The following is a 7,863-nucleotide window of genomic DNA, read 5'->3' as shown; positions in this document are numbered from 1 at the left end:
ACAGTAAATACAAAGAAAAAATACTGAACACAGCCAGGGGGGAAAATAATCCAAATTATATACAAATAAATAAAAGTAAGAATTAGAGCAGAAATTTTGACAAAAACTATGCAAGCCAGACTATGGAGTGACATAAAAAAACAACTGTGAAGCCAGAAAAATATGTTCATCAAAAATAACTAAAAAAATAAAGGATATTTTTCCGGATTAAACAAAACTGAGATAATTCATTTCTAACAGACCTGAACTACAATATTAAAGAGAAGTTCTTCAGCAGGAAGAAATATGACACAAAACAAAAACTTGGATCTCCTGGGAAATAATGAAGATTGCTGACTATGGTTAAAATAAAAGTAAATATAAAAGATATTCTTTTCTTAATCACACTAAAAAGGATAACTGTCTAAAGCTGGAGTTGTCAAACTTTTTCTTTAAAAGATCAGGTAGTAAATATCTTCAGCTTTGTGGGCCATCAGGTCTCTGTTGCAATTACTCAACTATGCCTTTGTAGTATGAAAGTGAAATTATACATTATAAAATAAATGAGCATGACTAGCTTTGTCCTAAGGGTTGTTATTTTTCTGAGGCTTGAAATACTTGTGGCAAAAATAGCAAAAAATTGAGAGGGATAAATTGGTAGTATGCTACTATAAGCTTCTGACATTATACGTGAAGTGTTACAATGTTACTTATAGGTAAATTGTGATTAATCGAAGATGCATATTGTAAACCCAAGGGAAACCCTAAAACTAGTAACAGGTATAACCAATAAGCCAATAAGTTAAAACGGAATCATAGTAAATAATTCAAAACCAGCCAGGAAAAAAAAAGTGGAAGAGAAAAAAAGTGGAAACACATAGAAAACAATTAGCAAGTTGGGCATCTCCCAATTAAACAACATAAAATAGATATATTAAAGGTAAATGATCAAAACATACTAATGAAAATACAGAGATGGTCAAATTGATAAAGCAGAATCCAAACACACGCTGTTTACAAAAAACTCAGTTTACATATAAATAAAGACATAGATAGGTTAAAAGAAAAAGGATGGGGAAAACACATTATGTGAACATAAATCAAAAATAAAGCTGAAGTGGCTATATTAATATCAAAGTAGACTTCAGAAGAAGAAATATTATCTGGCATAAAGGGGAAAATTACATAATGAAAAACAATTAGATTCACCAAGAAGACATAAAATTCCTAAATATGTACACACTAGCAACAGAAGTACAAATTGATAGAACTAAAAGGAAAAACATAAAAATCTGCAATTATAGACGGAGATTCCAACACAACTCTCTCAGTAACTGATAGAACAAACAGACAGAAAATCACTAAGGATCTAGATGACCTCAATATCAACTGATTTAACCTAACAACAGCAGATTCAACATTTTTTTCAAGTGGACATGGAACGTTCAGCAAGATGGACCCTCACCTGTGCCCAAAACAAACCACAACCAAATGAAAATAACTGATACCATACCAAGTGTCTTCTCCATTTGTAACAAAAGTAGTTATCAATAACAGAAAGAGATCTATAAAACTCCCAAATATTTGGAGATTAAACAACATACTTCTAAATAACCTATGTGTCAGTGAGCAAGCTGAAAGGAAAATGAGAACATGTTTTGAACTTAATGAAAATAAAAACACAATGTATAAAAAGGTATGGGAAGGTGCTAAAGTAATGCTTGCAGGGAAATGTATAGTGGAAAATGCTTGTATTAGGAAAAAACGAATAGTTTTAAATGATTATCTGAGAACAAATGCATATCTGAGAATAAGAATCCTAACACCTGTGCTCTCTTTCTTTCCATAGGAGTGAATTATCTTAAGAAAGATACATATGCCCAACAGATAGATTTTCCAAACATATGCATGTGCATTTTGAAGCCGGCATTATAATTAATTAAGATGCATTCCTAAAACATCTGGTCGCCAGCCAGGTATCCAATTTAGCAAGTATCACTTTAAACATTAAATGCAACTGCTTTCAATAACATTTTGCCACCTTCTTCCTTTGAAAGCAAAAATGTCTGCTTCAAAAATTACAGATTGTAATTCAAAGAAAATTTGACTTTATTGTATACTATTTATTATTCTTACAGATGAATAAAAACACAGTAGAAAATATAATTAATATGTACATCATAAAATGATAAAGATATGGTTATAAATAATATGTCTTCAACTTGCGGTGACCAGTCATCATCAACTGCCTAAGACTAAAGGAATTCCAGAAACATGGAACTTCCAGTGCTAAAACTGAGAAAATCCTGGGGAAACCAAGACAAGTTGGTGATTCTGCTTGAACTATACTCAAAATATGCTTAAGACATCTTAAAAGAGTAAATGAATTAGGCATACATCTCAAATGAACCATAGGAATCTATTCTAACAATTTTATTTATTTATTTTTTTAGAGATTTTATTTATTTATTTGACAGAGAGAGACAGCCAGCAAGAGAGGGAACACAGGCAGGGGGAGTGGGAGAGGAAGAAGCAGGCTCCTAGCGGAGAAGCCTGACGTGGGGCTCGATCCCACAACACCGGGATCACGCCGAGCCGAAGGCAGACGCTTAATGACTGCGCCACCCAGACGCCCCTATTCTAACAATTTTAAAAGTAAAATGATCATATCCCTAAAAGCAAAGTATTATAATGTTTGTCTTGAAACACATGTTAAATTGATTATCTCCTTATTTTCATGGTATCTAGCTATGTGTTTGTTGATAAATCCACAGGTTGTGCTTCATTCATGGCTTCCATCCTGGGCCCATGGATTCTTTCTAGACCAGCTCTGTGCATCTCTGCCATCTTTTTGGCTTTTTCTCTCATTTTCTTTGTTTGTGTTTCAGAGCCACCACCACTTTCTCTGTTTATTGACATCACTATCCAAAATTGTTAGCTCAAATATACTTGAAATCCCCAGTTCTTCTTGCCTCCATCCTCCCAAATGTGTTGCAAAGTAACCAAGGATAAGCCAGCTATGGACTAGCTTTTCCTTTTTTCTCCTTTTTAGATGATGTAGTTAGTGTAATAGTTCTTAAATGACATGTGAGTGCCTGTGTAGTATTATGTAAAACTGTATGGTGGGGGGGTGGGCTTTGGGGGTACGAACACCAACAGAAGGGCTCCTACAAATGACACAGACTTCCCACCCCCAGACTCTAGTTCGATTCCCAAAGACCTGGAATGCAAAGTAGCAAAGAATAACTTGAAAACAATTCACAGTTGATTCTGATATACCTGACTCCTCAAGCTCTACCAACATACAAACATACATGCACATACACACCCCTCCCTGGAATCCTAATATAAACCAAGTATCTATTTCATTCCTGTTTGCAGGTTCTTAAAGTTCCTTCCTTCTTACCTTGCCTCTTTCCCACCCACAGCCTCTACCCCACCCCCCACCCCACAGCCATACCATCAAAGTGTTTCTCTTTGGGCAGAAAACAATAGTGAAATAGCAGGCAATTCAAATGATGTTGGGTTCATCTTAGAAGAACTGTACCATCCAAGTGTCCCCTTGTAGTCTCACATAGCTCTGAAGAGAGATTATGCTATGCTAAGCCAATTATTAACTCACAATAATCCTAAAAGGTAATTACTGTTATCAGCATCACTTTATAGAAGGGAAAAGTGAGATAAAAAGACAGAAAGTAGAATAGTGTTAGCCAAGGGCTGAGAAAAGGGGATAGAGGAAAGGTATTATTTAATGGGTATAGAGTTTCATTTTGGGATGAAGATAAAGTTCTGCAGAAAGATAGTGGTGATAATTGCACAACAGTATGAATGTATTAGTGCTACTGAAATATATACTTAAAATAGTTTATATGGTAAAAATAATAGTAGTACTGAATGCAAACAATCATTTCAAATGTTAGTTTGGCTATTATATTTTTAAAAGCAGAACATATGCACTCCTAGAAAGAGCCTCTAATTTAAAACTATTCTACAGTTCAATTTTATCCACCACAAACATTCATTCCCAGGTAATCTGAAAAAGTTTATGTACATAATCGTCAACAGGACTGACTCAGTCAGATTACCTAGACTGAATCCTCACTTCACCACTTTTCAGCTGTGAGGCTGGACAAACTTCCTGATTACTCAGTACCTCACTTTTCTATAAAGTGATGCTGGTAACAGTAATTAAATTTTATGATTACTGTGAGTTAATATATGAGTTAATACATAAAAAGTGCTTTGAACAGTTCCTGACACATAGAAAAGATTCAATAAATGTTGGCCAATACGTTTTGTAATGGTGTAACAAAAAAGTTCAGCTTTGTTACTACATAAAACATTTATAAGCTGATTAAGAATGGGTACTTTCAAGATAACATACAAGAAAAAATGTTGATAACCAAAAAGAGAATACGCTAAAGAATTTGCAAAAAAAAAATTTTTAAATAAAACTATTCCAGTTGTGTATGATTCAATTTTATGGATAATTTATTCTTCAACTGTACAATGATTCTACAACTCAGGAATAATGTTTATGTATGTGTGTCCTCTAAGCAGCCAACCATGTAGGATAACAAACAGCCTTTGCCATTTTTCATTTGTAGACTATTAATGGGCAGCAACTTTAATTGTTATTTATTTATGTTTAAAATTTAATGAGGATCTGAATAATTTAAAATTTTTGCTATGTATACAAAAAAGGAATATTAAACTTGCAATGTTATCTAGCCATTCATTTTCTAGAAGTATATCAAATGGAATTTATCACAGAAAATTTTTATTAAAAATGTGAATGGACATGAATAATGAATATTAGGAGTAGCCATTACCTATTAAAACCACCACTTATCACGAAGAAGAAAATACTACACTAGAGTCACTATTTCTCTCTTCATAAATCTTATGCAGGGGTCCAGCATTTCTATGAACTGACACTAATTGTTTACTGTCTATACCAAAATTTTCTCCAACTGTTGACAAACCAATCACAAGGGTACACAGTAGGGGATGGGACCATTTCTTCTACTAATCTTTTAGGCATTTTCTCCTACATATCTTGGCAGGGAGCCTGTAACAGTTTGAACAGAGTTGTGCACAATATGTGCAGCGCAGCCAAAACTCATTAAGTGCCTTTGTCTCATGCATCTTGTAAAACACAATATTGCACCCCTGATGAGCAATGCCTCCAAATGTTATGTTAACATTAAGATCACCAGAAACCATTAATTTACTAGTCAAATTACATCTCTCAGCAGCATTTAGACAATGTTCTAGGGAATGATCTGCCTATCACCAAATATAAATGAAATTTTAATGATTGTTTTCCAGGTACTTCAGACATCAGTTAAGAAAGTGTTCTAGAATATACTTAATGACTAATTTGTTATAGGATGAGACTTAAATTTAAACTTTAATTTAAATGTAACACGTTCTGTACATTTTTTCCAGGTGTGAACAGGGTCTTCATAGCATTCTGGCTTCATTAAAAAACCACTTCCTTTCAGAGAATTAAAGAAAGTCTTCAATTTTTAGTTCCACCTTCTATTTACTTATATCTATTGCCAGGACCACCTTTTACCTTGCCTCCAAGGCTATCATTCCACATCTGTATCTTCCCATGTTAAAGTCCATTCCTAGACTGCTTTTTTTATCCCAAATAAAGCCTACTAACAGCCATTTCCCTCTGGTTCCAACTCCTCTTGAAAATATACCCCATCGATGAATTATCTCTGTCTAGCAATAAGGCAAAGTGACCTTCTCTAAACCCCTCTCAATCAATATTTGATCCCACAAAATGCATTTATCTCTTTCCTGTTCCACAAAGAAATATACCAATTATTTAAATATCCATTATACTTAAAAATTATGCTTGTTTTTTTCTGTCTTAGATTATAAACCAAAAGCTATCACATTCTTTGCCTGATTTGGCATAAAATCTATATCATCACCACATATGAAGAGGAACTTAACAAGTAATGTGCTACTCATTCATTATCTACAAAATTGATAAACATCAGTAGCCAACCTGGTTAAACAAAATACTAAAAAATTATATTTCTCAACATCAGTGATTTCTTCAACTCAGTGATCTGTCTTCCTTATTGTGTATCTTTACCTGAGACATATCCTGATTGATAGGTGGGTAATTCTTTATCTTTCAATGACAAAAACAAATAAACTACATGACAACCTGAGCAATAAGGCAAAAATTGATCTTTAAAGCTGGCAAGAAAAGACCAAATCAACAAAGAATAGATCAATTTAGTCATTAACTGTGGACAAGGCCATCACACACAGGTCAAAATTCAACTGCATTTGATCTAACAATCAAGAGGTCATTTTTTTCTTTTCACCACTTGCTAAATTCTATCCACCCAGGCTCCCTTAACTCAGTTGTTTAAAATATTGTTAAGGCAATGACAATAACACGGCATTTACTGATCTGGAAAATAATTCTGATTTAGAAAATAATTATAACATGGCACATTTTTATTGGCTTTGTTTATAATACACATTGGGCTGAGATATGAAAGCGCATTTTACAAGTGTAAAATCCTCTATGTTGAGCAACACCACAAAAGGAAATACTGCCTCCTGATTTGCTGATAGACAATATTAAAGTAGAAGGAAAATAAAACGGTCTGTACAAGCAACTGAGCTCTTCACTCAACAGGATCCATAAAAATGATAGGTCATGTGCCACAACGGTTATTTTTGGAGAGCTGAACATGGCAATATTATAAGATCAGCCTTATTCATTTTGTGAATGATGATTTGGAAAAAGTTGAGTCAGAAATAAATGAAGGCTTGGAACAACTCAAAAGTTAGGTGCTCTGGGAATTTTGTAGCAACTATAACTTTTTGTTAATAAAAAAATAATTTCAAAGCCCCAGTAAAGGGTTAAAAAATAGGGAAGTTCAAATGAATGTTTGCCCACCCAAAGTTATACAAAATAAAAAACCTAGAGATAAAACATCATAACATGAAACTCAAACGTAACAACTGAGGGCTGATTCTGAAACCTAAATGCCTGGGGTCAAATTCTAGCCCTAGCACCTTCTACCTAGGTGATTAGGAGAAGTTTCATAACCAGTCTTCCCTCCTTGTTCTCCTTGTCCTCTTTATCCCCCCAAAAGATAATAATAGTACCTACCACAAAGGCTTCTTTTTAGGTTGATACGGGTAGGCTCTTAGAATAGTGCTGAGCACACAGGAAGCACTACATGGGATGATGATGATGATAATGATGATGATGATGATGATGGTGATGATGGTGATGCTGATGACAACAACTCAAAAGTATTCATGTCATTAGTGCATTTTCTAAAAGTATCACCAGATTAATTTGTGTTTATTTCCTTCATTTAGGTTCTTTCGGCTTAAGCCAAAAGAGATAAGTGGCTGCTTGTTTTTCCATGTTCCTAATGGGATGAAACTGTTGCAGTGAAGCCTTCCTTTTAGGAGAGTAGTTGGAAATCCCCAACATGATGCATCCTCCAGGGGTGAATAATGATATTCAGCTGAAAAGTGAAGTTAAAAAAAAAAAGAAATTTCAAAATATTAAAAGTACTAGGATGGTAACTTCAAAAATTAAAATAATTGCAAAAGATGAAGATGGCAATTACTGTCTGACACGAGCACCAATTCAAGGTCACAGGAATCTACCAAAGACTAGAAGTATTCCATTATCCATTATTGATTTGAGTAAATAGGGACAGCAGTATTTGCATGAGTATCAAGCAAAGAGAACATATTGCAAATACATTTCCATAGCTATCTTACCCATTTTACTGCTACATGTCTAATGAACAGGGGAGTTCCTGTCTTTATTACTAGACTGCAGAACTGGCATTTGCTTTACAAAGGAACTATCAATAAAGG

The 7,863-nt window shown here is 34.1% G+C and overlaps 1 protein-coding gene across 1 annotated transcript in view; it reads right to left on the bottom strand.

Annotated features, from left to right (window-relative positions):
• The window catches only part of SAMSN1 (SAM domain, SH3 domain and nuclear localization signals 1), a gene marked incomplete in the record, with an annotated part of 260,035 nt that extends 252,538 nt beyond the window's left edge, over positions 1 to 7,497 (bottom strand). Inside the window, 1 exon segment of the mRNA XM_040621094.1 lies at positions 7,136 to 7,497.
• Between the last annotated feature and the right edge of the window lie 366 nt (positions 7,498 to 7,863).

The sequence above is a fragment of the Ursus maritimus genome, unplaced genomic scaffold (genome assembly GCF_017311325.1).
Source record: "Ursus maritimus isolate PB19 unplaced genomic scaffold, ASM1731132v1 scaffold_4, whole genome shotgun sequence".
Lineage (NCBI taxonomy): Eukaryota > Metazoa > Chordata > Mammalia > Carnivora > Ursidae > Ursus > Ursus maritimus.
Note: the sequence above shows the minus strand (reverse complement) of the source record. Positions and strands in the feature narration are given on the sequence as shown.